This window comes from Drosophila melanogaster, chromosome 3L, assembly GCF_000001215.4.
Source record: "Drosophila melanogaster chromosome 3L".
Taxonomy (NCBI): Eukaryota; Metazoa; Arthropoda; class Insecta; order Diptera; family Drosophilidae; genus Drosophila; species Drosophila melanogaster.
Window position 1 is genome coordinate 22,127,596 of NT_037436.4, and position 14,705 is coordinate 22,142,300.

A 14,705-nucleotide genomic window follows, 5' to 3' on the forward strand; every position below is an offset into this window, starting at 1 on the left:
AGCATTTATCAGCGTAACCGATCGACAAAAGTCGAGAGTTATGCATCAAAGTCACGAGGCGATGAGCTAACTGAGATAGTCTCGTCCCCAGAGCAATTACCCCCTTTTCCGTCCGATTTTCATGCCGAGGAAATTGACGAATTTTTTCTATGTAAATGCTGCACTAAATCAAAACACATTTCCCAAACGAGTGGAAGGGGCACACGAGCCGGCAATTTGATGCTGCATTGAGCAGACTTGACAAAAGCCAAAAAACGAACCCCGAATCACGAACCACGGGCGCAGAACCAACCGACCTTCTATCCCCTCGGATCATAAAAATATCTCTAACAATTTTTGCAGTAATGGATAGACATAAAAAATGCGCAGCAAAACAAGTGCAGGAATACGATGTGTGGATGCGGCTGATAGGCTATCCCGATATCCTGTAGATGTATCTCCTTATGTGCTAAACGTTGGCAAAAGGACAGCTTACTAATGATCTATTATAGCTTCGCTTACTGATTTGATATCAGGAAACTAATTAACCTTGGACTGCTGTACTTCCCATTGATTAACCCATTCTTTGCTGACTCTATTGATATTCGTCAGATCCGATATACTTCCGATACCGTGTGGCCGTGCCGCGGGTATAATAATAATTTTTCACTTGCGTAACCAATCGATTCATGTGTCCTACCCCTAGCTGGAAATCGGTGCGGAGTGTCAAAGATGAGGCCACACTGATAAAATCCAATCACTATGAAATTTACGCTCCTTTACAGGAAATGAAGCGGAAGAAATGTGCAAAATGTATTGGCGACGCCTGCCCACAGATACCCTTCTAGCTCTTCAACCGCAGATTTGTCTTTCTGTGCGCGGTTCTTGCGGGTGGTGGGTGGTGGGTGGTGATTGGTGGGCGGAGGATGGTTGGTGGCCAGGACGAACTCCAAGTTATTGCCATTGCAATTCATAAAACAAATTGATATTGCCCTGCTATTACCCACACAAACACTCATACACTCGCACACATCAAATGCCAAACGCCAATCGCCCAACGCCCCCGTGTGGAACCGCAGAAACCTCCAAGGACGGTGGACGGTCGGAGAGGAGGGGGCTAAATTAAATTAAATATTTACTCGCATTTGCATGCGATTTTATTTCCTTTTTCTTCATTCATTGCTCGCTGAGCAATTTGCCTGGGACATGTTTTGCTTTGATTAGCTTTCGCCGATTGGGGTAATTTGTGTCACAGGCAACGTCAACGCCCCCAAAATCCACCAACGACTACGACGACAAGCGGGCCGGAAAAAATCTGAGTGCAGGCCCAGAGCACCAATTTCCCCTCGACGCCCCTAATTATATGCAACAGGCACCTGCCCCTCCGCTGGGGCACAGGAACGGATCGGACCAGGCGGTCGTTATCCAACAATTTCGTTCGAAATTAATAAATTGATGGCTGGACGAAAGTAAGCTCGGATGGCCATGGCCTGCACGGAAAGAAATCATGTATTTAAACCATTCAATACTATTCGATATATAAGATATTGTAATAGATTGTTATCTGTGAAAATTTGTATAATGTAAATATTGTCTATTTGGGAGTAAATATATGTTATGAAAAACCAAATCTATAGATATAATGACATTTAGACACATCCTTAAAAATGTATGTAAATATGTATAAATCTATAGAAATATTTATATGCTTAAGTACATACGTATTCCTTACTGTTAAATGTATGGTTTTACATAACATGGTTTGGTCTTACATTAACAAATCGTAATTTGGATGTTGGTTAGTTATATTTCTTTTAAACCTAACCAAATCGTATTCCATTTCCGCAATAATCTGGTTCATTCGCGAAGCTAATTCGAACAAACTTTCCCACATTTAGAACGGACCAAGGACACCTAGATCGTCGGCTGAAAGTGGTTGGTTGGACAGTTGGAATGGTCTGTTTGGATGGTTGGTCTCGCTGCTGGGCTCTTCAACTGCTGCTGGGTAATCGTGGATCGAATTAATTAGTGGGGCAATTGTAACGGTAGAGTGACTGAGTCACGAGTTTCCGCGCCAATACAAATGCAATTCATTGACAATCGATTAGTCAAACACTTTCCGCCCCGTGCACCGCTATAATTAATTATGCCGCGCACCCCTGTCTGGTAGTCCGAAAATTGGAAAGTCGGAATGCTACCCCAGTAACGATCCCTGATCTGCGCCACTGCCACAAAATGTGTGGCACTTTGCACATTCTCCAGAGTTGTCGCAATGTCGCAATGTCGCAAAGTCGCAGTTCGTTCCCACTGCACATCACACATGCTTTCGGGCATTTCATCGAGGCTGCGGACAAGGACTCACACTCGGCCGAGAGTCCCTAATAACAGACATTGCCAACCCCTAATTTTCCCTAATTTCTTAACCAATTTCGCCCATTACCATGGCCAGGGGGGTGGGGGCGAGAGCGAGAACGGGCGACCGGAAGAGCGAGATGGCAGCGCCGGGTCGGGTGTGCAATAAAAATTAAAATCCATGCCCAGGCCAGAGACATAACTCGTTCCCCCGCCACGTCCCAGCCCCCTTTCCCGCTTCTAGTCCTCGTGATAGCCCACATCCCTCTCTTTCGCTCGTCCACTTTCCATCTCCCTCTGCAGCTGAGTGTCGTGTCTGCCATAATAAAACGCTGTCGCCTCCCTTGAGTGGACTACACTTGCAGAAAACGCATCCCATTGCAATAACCAATTTCAAATGTGGCACTCCCCTCTCGAAATCCAATAAATAATTCGACTTTAGATTGCTGAGTAATATTTGAAAATGCATGTATTGGAAATTAAATCGTTGAACTAAATATATATTAGAATTTTAATTTCAGAATCCTATGGGTATTATAGGTATTTCGAGTAATGATTTGGATTTTCTTATCATTAACAAAGATTAATTTTGAGGAAGACACCTCTATCCTTATTTTCGTTCACCTCTAAAGCTATCAAAACGAGAAGCTCCAACCTTATGGCTCAGAAGTAAGAAATAGAATCCACGGTCTAATATGAATAACTTAAATGAGATTTATTAAAGTGTAGAGTACATAAATATTACAATGTACTGCGACTACAACTCGTTTTCCCCAGTGCAGAGCCAGAAGAATGGCCCGGAGAAGAAGCCAAGTGCAGTGTCCGAGCCGGAGGAAGAAAGGATAACATGGTAGTGGCAGGGGCGCGACGGCAGGGGGCTTAGGTAGCAGCTGTGTGGATGGCTCGTCGTGTTTGTGGCGGATGATTGGCCACACAAACACGCAACTACTGTCAATTATTTGACTGTCATTGACGCACCGACTGACGGACGCAACAGAGGGACTTTGGAAGGGCCGGCGACGAGGGCGGCGTTGCGGGAAGGGGCCGAGAGGACTGGCTCGAAAGGGTTGACTATCTACGTAGGTTGTTTGTGGCCAACTCTCTTGACATTCGGTCGCATGTTCCGGCCCACAACAAAAGTCTGTCTATCGGGCTGCAGTGCCCGACTGGCCATCAAGTCGCTAACCGTCGCCGTTGGCCTCGTTCTGGTCGAGGTCCTTGGACCTCATGAGCCACGACCCACGACCCCCCACCACCGACCACCTACCCCCGATGCCCGATCAGCGAGCAACGGACCTGCTGTGCAGGTATTCCTCACTGACGCAATTGCGACAAATTTAAATGCGGTTTCTTAGTGGTTCTGGCCTGGCAGGAATTATGAGGCGACCTCAACGAATTTGTCCTCGTCAACGGTCTCCGCTACGATATCCTGTACAGGTCTGTACCGGGGTCAGATCAGTCGGAGCGTGGTGCAATTACGACTCGGAACTGCAAGGGCACTAGCCAGAAGTAGCTGTGACATTTGAAACCCCTTTCGGCGCATTTTAGTACAATTATATCAAAAAAAAAAAAAAAAATGAAATTTTTCGAAAATTCTAATAAATATGGTATTTGATATTTTACATATAAGAGATTTTCACTTAATGTGGGAGAATTTGACTAAAATAAACAAAAAATGTTGTAAAATATAAGCTCTTTAAACTTTTAATAATTAATATATGTATTTTGATCAATTACAGACTTTCATAGGATTGTACAATTTCTAATGTGTCTACATTTACATTCTACTCTACACTCTCCACCTTCTACCTTTTCTACATATGAATCAAATTTAATGGATACCAGGAATTCGAATCACATACATATCTGGGTAACGATTTTGAGTGTATCCTTGTTGGCCTCGTTTTGTTATTTGCCGTTGGTTTGCAGCACGCCGCTGCAATCATCATTAAAACTTATTCAATGGCACACTCCTTCGTTGTGTCCTGGCTTGTCCTGGGTCGTCCTGTTGCGAGCCCCGCATTTCGTGCGCCGATGGGGTCCTTTGTTGGGGTCAGGCATTCCATGGGTAATTCCTGTCGCCTGTTTTGCTTTTGTGCACATAATGATTTTAATAAATTAAATTAAATTTGTACACGTCAAACATGTGTCGCCAACAATGCGACTTAAATTGAGAGCCACCGAGTAGTGGAGTTGCGAGAAAGAGACCAACTGAGGTCCTGCCAAGTCAATAAAAAATTGAGCCAGCCCCCGTTCCACCCCCTCCTCCGATCAACCGAAACTGAGCAGCGACAACAAAAGTGACCCAAATATTTTGCAAGGACAATGCACTGGAGCACAATGCAAACAAGGGGCGTGGGGGCAGGTTGGTGGTGGCGCGGAGATATGAAGCGAGTCCTGAACAGGACGAACAGAACGAACAGGGACCGCAAGCGGAAGGGCGGGACGGTGTCTCTGGTCAAGTAAATAAACAAAAGTAATTGCATAAATTTATATAAATTAATGGAAATGCATCATGGAATTTGGACTAACGCCAAATGAAATTTAAGTGCTAAAGTTCCCAACTTTCCGTTTCTCGAGAGAATAAATTCGGTACGATTGTGTTTAAGTGAATGTTTGCATGTCTGCATGTATGTCTCTATGGGCAGCTTTTAATTATAGTGATTTTAAATTGCCTCTCAGGTAATTATTGTATATAGCTGTAAATTTCTCAGTTGCATTCTAATCCACAGATTGGTGAGTCCTATGAGGTGCTGATAACAAAGTTGGGGACTCTCAGTCTTTAATAACTAATAAATCAAAATCAATAGATCAAAAAGAAATCAAAGAGTTTGTAGATCATATATCCACTATCCAAGTCCCCGGTCTGACTATCCACCAATGATGGCTGGGCAATCTGTTCCCAGTGGACGGTGCAACCAAGAAACCTTCCGATTGGCGCGCTCACTCACCTGCACAGGTAACAGGTAGATCGCGGCCCTGCCCTTGGAGGGAGAGCGAGAGAGCAGGCTACTGAGGGCGTGAATTGAGTGCATACTATGAATACACACAGATGCCCGATGACTGACCCTCGCGAGTGAGTTATAGGGAGGGATGATGCGCTGGGTTAATGACCCTGGTCTTTAGGGAACACTTAGGAGCAGTGATCTTTCAATCTAGTTAATATGTTGATACCAGGAGAAATTGAAGACAGTATTAAAGATCATCACCATCATCTTTTGATTCTGTGATTTTCGAGACATACGGGCAGTGCTGGGCTCGGCAATTAAGGAATTCAGTCGATGCTTCATTCCGTGATTCGTGAATATTTATTGAATCTATGGTTTGCTTGGCCAAATTGGGCTTTTTAATCATATTTATCCGTCTGTAAGATCGCTAAAATTTCGGAATTTAAAAGAGCTAGAATCAATGAACTATTTGATTAAGTGGGGTTTAAGTTTACAAAAAATCATTCACTGAAAGCACTGAAAGTTCTTCACTAAAGTCTATACATTTTTTTTGCCTTATTATCAACTAGTTAATATTTTTGTTTTGCCAAAACAACAGCAACATGTGTATATCTTGTCGAGGGCATTAACTTGTCTCCTTTCGCACCCTTTGACCAATGGACCATGGTCACGAGACTAATCCCGATACAGTGGTAAAAAAGGGGCTTTCAATCTACAATTTATCTGGGATCCCGGGGCCATCAACTGATTGATTGACAAGCCATTTACATTAACTTTGACGAGCGGGCGGTGGAAGCAATTAAAGCCAGCCATAAACTGTCAACGTTTTTCTACGAGTGTGTCAAAGGTCAGCGGACAACGAGAAGAACAAAAACAACAGTCAGTGGCAGGAGGGCAAAAACAACAATGCTGTCAGCTAATTAAAAATGCACATAAAATGTAAAACAAACAGCGAGGAAACTAATGACTGCAAAATCAATACATGAAAAAGTGCGGATAAGGTGAGACAAAAAATAAATACAAATAAATAACTGAAAATAATTAATAATTTAAGAGCTCAAGCGCTCGCTGTCGGAAAAAATGGAGTATGAAAAAGCTGACGTAAATAAATTAAGGCGAAATGAATTCAAAATTCAGCGCGTAAATAAATAATAAATATCATTACGCTTAGTTAATAAAAAACCCAATTAAGGCCTCGAAAGATGCGCCAAAAGAGAAGTCCGTTTTAAATCACATTTTTCGGGCAGCAAGAACGAAATCGGAAGAGCGAGCTTCCGACGATCCCATGAATGAATGAATGTCATGAAGTCAACTAGGAAAAAGCACATAACACTCATTTATTAATGTACCATTTCAGCAGCCACCCACTGGAGTCTTCCACCACCCACCTCCCACAACGAGAGAGTCGAATGGCGAGAGAGAGCGGGAAATTCGACAGAAAATGAGTTGCGAATGGGGCATGCAATGGTGTGGGTGTATAAACAAAGCAGAGCCTGCTCGAACTTTAAAATTTATTGCTTTGTTCATAGGAATTTTGAGTAGTTTTCAATCAAGCCCAAAAAAAAACATGAGGAAATGTATGTATAGAAAAATTCTCACAAACGGTTCCTCTTAGCGTTTCTCGCTTGACCATCATTGACCATAAATTCATTTAAAGTACATTTTTTCAGAGTGTAATTTTTAGTTTTTTTTACACGTAAACGTTTTGAACTCTGTAATAAATTCTTTCGCATGCCATGCGCATTTGGTTGAATTTTGCTCTCAGTAATAGTGACATTGAAATCTTGTCTGTCAACAGAGCATTTTCCTGAATGTTAATGACTGGAAGCTGTCGAAAGAGAAGAGATGCTATGCTCTCTTTCGCTGTTAGCCCCACTGTTACTGTTAGCCGGCTGAATTGAAACTGGTTTTCGCTAACAGAGTTGATAGGATTGTGCGGTTGACAGTTGAATTCACGCAGTTTTAGGGCTTCGCTCAGCCTAATCCGTTGCTAAGGTATGGAGTTACTCACCCAAACTAAATGATTGCCCACAGGTGCAGTGCATTACATATTGTTAACAACCCGTTTTTGAGGGGTCAACTCCAAAGGAATTGCGTCAATGCATTAAATCCTATACACAAAAATGTTCTAAAACACGAGTTTTTAAAAATTCTACAAATTCACGTATTCAATCATTAGATAAATATATTTTTACTTATAAAATATCAAAAATGGAGGCTATTGATAACGATTTCTGTGAGCAGACGCTTTTCAATCATTTAACAGTTTGCCTTTACAGTGCCTTTGTTTACATGTTAACCTAGGACAAGAAACACGTCGCACCACTCCAGTGACAACAGCGGCCGTTACAGTCATTATTTTAAATGTTAATGGACCGTTCAATGCGCGCTAACTTTCTGTTAACACACGAGCCCTTAGTTTATGGGCCTGTTAAACGGTTGAATGTGAGTGCCGACTATTAACATGATTGTTTGCTTGCGGAATAAGTTCCCGTTGGGCGATAACTAATTTTACGTGTTGCGAATGGGATTTCAGCACAGAATAAACCTCTTTTATACCTTGTCTTTCAGACACTTTATAATCCCGGAAAGTATTCTCTGATTAGGATTGCTCCAAACCTGAGTAGTAACATTCAAATCCATTTGTATTTCTCACATGCATATTTTTTAATTTGATTATGATTAAACGTCCCTTGTCGAATTCTACGGGTGGTCGGGTTGTTTTGTTTGATTGGAAAATAGGCCGCGTTACAGCTACGAAAGTTGGATTTCTCACGAATCCACGGACCCATCATCGATAACTTCATTAGCCATAAAGTTTTTAGTTTTTCCATTTCCTGAATGACTTTCATATGTGGCATGCTAAGCAGCAGACGAAAAGTATAATTAATAAAGCTCATCGCTGGCCACTCCCCCTTCCGGTGGCTGAAAACAAGTGCCTTTGTGTAATGTTCATTTGCATGGCGCGCGGCACAAAAATGTTGTGTACATTGCGGTAATTAGGCTACGTGCATGGCATTTGAACCCTTTCAATTGCCGTCTGGCATTTCAATTGCGCTTAACAGATGCACCTGCCGCTGTTGGGAAAGCCCTGTTAGCAACTGGAGTTATGTAAACGCTAACAGAAACGCTCTCTTTCTGCGCAGAGAGCGGCTCTCTCTTTGCTATTGACTCTCCGCCGAGGTGACGTATTTTATTTTACAGTCGAACGCGAACCAGTTACTTCCGAAGTTTCCCAGCGAGCGGTACACGGGCGGGCGATTTGTCCGAGAAGTGAAACAAGTCAGCATTTTTAGCACGTCACGACGAGGCAAGCAAAATCTTAAAAGAAAACACGAAAAGGCGAGACAGAACTGTGCGTGAAACATTGTGCATCGTTGCGAGTGCTTCTATTCAAAGCACCCAGCGAAAATATGTAAATAAAACGTTGTAAGCTACAGAATAAGCCCGGTTTCACAGTGCGCCCCATTCATATGCAAATCGGAATCGGTGCCGCAAACTAAGCAGCACATAATTTGCGAATTAAATCAAAACACACATCGCTCCGTCTCGCTCTTTTGAGCCGGCATCCTGGCAGCAACAACAATTGCAGGACATTAAACGGACGCCTGGCTGAACGTTACGCGACGCGAACCGTTAACCGTTACGCTTCCGCTTTACGGCTTACGTAGCTCGCGCACGGGCCTGTGTGTGTGTGATTTGCGGATTTAACAATTGGCAACGGGGCGGATGAGAAACGCGATGCCGCCCACGTAATGTGTGCCGAAATTTAAATTGCACTCTATGTATACGACTGTGTGTCGGCGTGAGTGTGTGTGTGTGTGTGTGGATAACGATTACCATAAACGTAAACAAAGGGATTAGACGTTACGTTGCCGGGATTACGCCAGCAGTAGCGACAGACTTTTTCCGATAGCTGCAGCTTCCATTCTCAGGTGAGTTTCGTAAATGATGTATTACCTGAGAGGCATGCGATGTGGGGTGAGGGCGGGGCGGGGATCCTGTGGCGGCACTTGTGGTTGCTGTGTGTGGCATGTTAAGTGCAATCCATTATACAGATATGTGCCTTGCACATGCAGGTTTGCTCTCCTCTAGCCTCCAGCCTCTCGCCTTCTTTGTTGCCCTGTCCCTTTCTCCGTTCTGTTCTATCCTGTTTTTGATTCTGTTTCTGGGCTTGCCTTGTGTGTGTTTTCGGTTACCACAAAACTTAGCCTGCGCAAGTGTGTGTGATCTCCGCACGGAGTGAAGTGGGGAGTGGCGGGGGAGCCCCTTAATGCATCCATCAACTTCATTGGAATGCCATTCAATCAGCATTCCCTTTTTTCCTTAGAGTTTTTGCCGTTTTGCATTCTGCAGTTGCGCCACAAAAGAAAATGGGAAAAGTGACACACTTAGAGCGGGAAAACTGCTGCAGGTGCACAACTCATAGGGCGCATCATTTCGGTCGTTCTTCTATAACTTTAAAGTATTTCGCAAAAACATTAAGGGATCTATGGAGAAAGATTGTGGTTGAATGATGCAATTTAAATAAACAAAATATTTTAACGTTTTTCTTATCTGACAAAAATGCATAGGAAATAAAAACAGTTCATAGAAAACATTTTCAAAGGTTTTAAGTGGTGATTTTGTTGTGATCAATTGGATCAGCTGAGTTAGTAAACTCGTGTGTTAATAATGGACATACAAAAGTATGGTTCAATTACGCTCTTAAATTTTCCAACCACTAGCCTATGTATAATTTAAAAGCCCAAGTTTTGGATGGCGACCCGTTTGTTCGAGTTTCAGAATAGAAGTTTCACTATGCTAGTTCGACTGTCGAGAAATGTTCAACTTATGGAATATGGAAATTATAAAGATAAAGTTTTTGTTGTGCTCGGCTGGCAGCAGGAACCAAATTGAACATATTCGTTAGCCCAGTTCCGTTGGCAAGACGGGTTGGAGCGCCACAAGTTTTGATTCGGGGAAAGTTTCCGAGACAAGAATATGATAGCTTAATTGGAATTGCCGAATGCAGGCGAGCGCCGAATGCAACCAGAGAGCAAAGAGCGAGAAAAGGAACGGAGAGAGGGTAATTAAAAGTTTTGTCGGGATACTGTGGCCAATGTCGAAGGTCCCCGACGGCACAGAATTGAATACAATAGTGTACGTGTATACTGTACGTATGTAGACCATTTATCGAAGGGCTTTCCGGCTTAGCCAATAGTTTCCCTTTCAATAACCATCCGTTGCCTAGGCGGCCACCCCTATGCGATCCCAATCTGATCTGGAATCGAAATGCCACAATTGATTGATTCGATGCCTAATGAACAGCAATAAAAATTCATTTGGGCTACTTACGACCGCCACTTCAGGGTTCAGCGCCACCCTCCTCCACGACCAGCTCGGGCCACTTTCAATTGGACTTTTTTAATTACCAGCCAAACATTAAGAATTTTATTCTCGCTATATTGAAATATCGTATGCCGGGTATTCCCCGGCGCTTGTCATAAATATTTTAGCAGGTTCCCGAGCTCCAAACAGAGCAACACAAATATTTTAACCATAAAAATTGGCAGCCCGGCGGGAACCGGCAAAAAATCCTTTTTCATTGCGCTCCATGTATGTATCTATGCGTGTGTGTGTAATGTGTGTGCACAGGACGAGCGAGGTGTATGAAAAGATACAACAGTGGCAGTAAAGAAAAACGCATTTTCCAAAATATTTACACAGCAAAAAGGAACAACGGCAGAGCCGGTGGAGAAAACTAGAAAAAGACCAGAAGAGGCGCTCAAATAAAACCCAAATAAAATATGAAACAGGGGACGTTCGGCGGGCGGTAGGAGCTATTTTATTTTTCGGCTACAGTTTTTGTCGCCCGGCGATGTCCTCTGTGGGGGTGACTATGGTGTATCTGTATCTGGGCGAGCTGCAGTAAATAAATATACGCGTATCTCTGATGGGGATTTATGGCAATGAGAGCCTCGGTCCCGGCGCAGCTCCTCTTGCTCCGCCGCTGGCCTAGGACTTAAATAAATGATAGATTGAAATTTATATAGCCTATGGGCCACGTTGCGCTACCCGCTCGTTTCCCAGTTCATATTGCACATTTTAGACACTGCTCGATGGGTTTTGATTTGCTCTCGGGTGGCATACTAAAATCGGCGGCACATAAATTGACTAGGTAACTAAATCTATGATGTATCTATTTTCGCACCCGAAATTTCAATGCAATTTCCATGCTGGTTAACATTTGCCACTGCGGGTCGGCTGAAAAGTGCTCGAATCGCGGCGGGGTAAGTGAAAAATGTACCATGCTATTTCAGGGATTTATTTGCCGGAATTCGGTTGCCAGTCAAGAGGAATTTGGCCCAGAGATATTGTAATTCTTATGAAAATATTTCAATTCCTGTTTCCCATGTTTGTAAACAGTTGCATTGATATGAAAATCACTTTCAAATCCCATTTAAATGGCTGGGTTGAGCACCTGAGTTGAGCATCTATGCCTCGATGATAGAATGCTTTGTTTGCCTTGCATTTTCATTGATACATATTTACACAATTTCCAACAATGTTTCATAATTAATTTTTGTGCTTTGCTTTTCTATGCCCAACCCGACCGCACATTCAAAATGCAATAACAAAAGTATAACAGGGAAGCGGCAATATGTTTGTTTTTCCAATATTAAAACTTTGCCAAAGGGGGGCTGCAAAAATGCGATGCAATTTATATGAGCCAATTGGCCAAAGCAGCAAAACTGCAGCAATTGCAACAACTGCCACTTCAATGGGATATTTCGGCTGTGGAATTGCAATTTAAATCTGTATGTTCGTTCAGGTAAAATTAATATTAATTTTAATGAAAAGCAGTTTTAAACTGTATCCCGGCCGAGTACAAAAAGGATTGTTAATATGTAATACCCAGAGGAAATCCAAGGCCAGAGATGCGATCAAATCACAACCGAACTGAGGGCAACGAGAATTTGAATTGTGAATGGCAAGGCCCAGAGCTAAAATAACTTTATTTGCAAAAATGGGAATACAAATGGGAATTGAAGTTTGAAGAAAAGGATGCGAGCAGATAAAATGGACTGGCGCCGAAGTATGCAACAGTTGAAAAGCTTCCTGGAAATTAAATTTTAGCCAGCAATTCACTCAGCCATTTATTACTTTTTAAGTGCGATTTAAAGTCAGTCTGTCTCCCAAGTGCCTTAGACTGTGGCTTATTTTCTGGCTTCTGCGAGCTTTTCCAATTTCCCTGCAATTTTCCAGAGGTAACCACAAGCACAAACGTCTCCCCCCTTTAAAATAAATTCTCCCTAAATGGTTTCTCTGCTCATTTTCCTCTCAAAGCTGCACATGAGCTCTGCCTGCTGACTGTAAAATTAATTTCATATGGCAAATGGATAAGAAAAATGTTTTGCCACACAATCTATGAGAATTTTAGCCCAGCATAGCAAAGCAAGCGATGGGGAAGCGGGAAATGCCAAAAATGCTAAATAAGATGGCTCACATATCTAAAACCCCAAAGAAGCTTCAATAAATAAATACGTGTGTGTGCCCTCCTAGTCGGACGCCCCTCATCTCGATTCTTGGGAAGTCTGGTTTAATTTTGGGAAAGCGCACTCAAATGTTAATTTCATTTCCCGTTCGCCTTTTGTCTGCATTTCTCTGGGCCTCCGACTCAGTCGCAGTGGCGTCCTTAGCCGCTTCTGTCTCACTCTCATATGTATGTATAAAAAAAGATGATATTCGTATTTAATTTCAATTTCAAAGGATTTTCCATGTATTTATTCAAGGACTTTATCTTAGGCATAAATTACGGGCCAACGAACGAACGAGCGAGCGAACGGGTGCGGGCTCTCCACTTGGCTTTCCGTCTGCCTCTGGCTTTCACCTACTTTCTAGCCGAGCCCGAAAGGTAGCCACCCCACCAAGCCCCACCCCACACACGCACACTCTATCGTCCTGGCTCTGCAGAAGCCGGGATCCCCTCTGGATCCCAGTACAAACATTGTCTGGCTCTGAGCTGAGGCTGGAGCTGGAGATGGAGATGAAGCTGGAGCTAAAGCGGCTCCTGCCGCCTGTGTTTGCCAAACTGTGGCTTCCAGGTTATCTGTCTCACTCTCCGTCTCGACCGTCCTTCTGTCGTTGTTGGCGACGTCGTGTGCATTTGGTTTTCATTTACATATGAAGCTCCTTAATAATCCTTTTGTGCACAGGACACAGGCGGTGAAGCGAGTGCCGAGAACCACGTGCACACAATTCGTGTTGCGTGCGCATAAGGAAATGTTTAAATATATGCAAATCTAGTTAAGTGTAATCATTTAGCACAAGAAAAAGTGGCCCTACTGCTACCAGTTTCCCAAGTAAAAAGCATCCTTTGTAAGAAGTTGGCTAAGGAATTTAGAATTTAAATGTATTTAACGCACAAAAAGGAAGATATCAACAATGGGCAGCCGATAATAAAGTAATAAATTTTACATTCCCATACCTTCATTTTTGTAAAAGAATGTCATTTAATACGAAAAGAATGAAGCAATTCTATGAGTAGCTCAGTTCGCAGGCTTTCAGGCTTATCTAAAGGCAGTTTAAAAACTTACAGAGCTGTTTTTATTTCCTTAAGTAAACAATTGTATATTATCGTTCACAGATAGTTTTGAGTTGAATTATTTGCCAACCCGTTCTTGTTAATTAATCCACGCATTAAATTGAGTGCCCCTGCTACGAGCGCATTTAGACAGAGACCTCAGCACGCATCGTACGCATCTCATTACAAAGAGTATATACTAATAAATTGCAAAAGAAATGCGAAAAAATCCATTAACGCTTTGTGGAATTGCATTTAAGCCGCCAGCCCCTTAAAGCCCGCCCGCATATCCATATAAGACCCCATCCGGAGCTCCGACTGAGACTAACGAGCGGCGTTAGTTTAATTTCTAGAGCAACATTCCAGCTCAGGAATACGGAAAAAATCATACATAATGAATGCAAATGCTTTTGCGCTCATAATTTCATCATCATCATCATCATCACCACCATCCACGGCGGGATGAGGAATCCTTGTGATCATCAGGGAGTCTGGCCTCTCTTTCGCTTTATTTCTGTCTCCCTCTGCGGTTTGGCAGCCGGGATGTTTCGTGTGTCTGCAGCGGATATGAGCCGGTGGCATCACAAACAGGCCACCAGGCGGGTCCGGGCCACCAAGTTGGTTGCCTATTTTCAAAAACACGGCATAAGGATAACAACCTCTTAACCCAGTTTGCGAGTGCGAATGCGACTGCAGGCAGCGAAGTTGGCCACAGATACAGATACAGATACAGACACGGCTACACGGATGCCCAGATACCCAGTTACTGGGATACTGAGATACACAGATACTTAGAAAGAAGACTGCCGAGGCAGCGGCAACTGACAGAGGCGTATCCTTGTGCATGTCCTGGGCTACCC

General features: G+C 43.1%; 1 protein-coding gene across 2 annotated transcripts in view; it reads left to right on the top strand.

Moving 5' to 3' along the window:
* The first annotated feature begins 8,494 nt into the window (after nt 1-8,494).
* Nucleotides 8,495-14,705, top strand: part of olf413 — a 111,613-nt gene continuing 105,402 nt past the window's right edge. For both annotated transcript variants that reach the window (NM_001275275.1, NM_168948.5), the window contains exon 1: nt 8,495-9,214. The gene's annotated coding sequence lies outside the window, so the exon portion shown is untranslated. The remainder of the gene's footprint in view (nt 9,215-14,705) is intronic.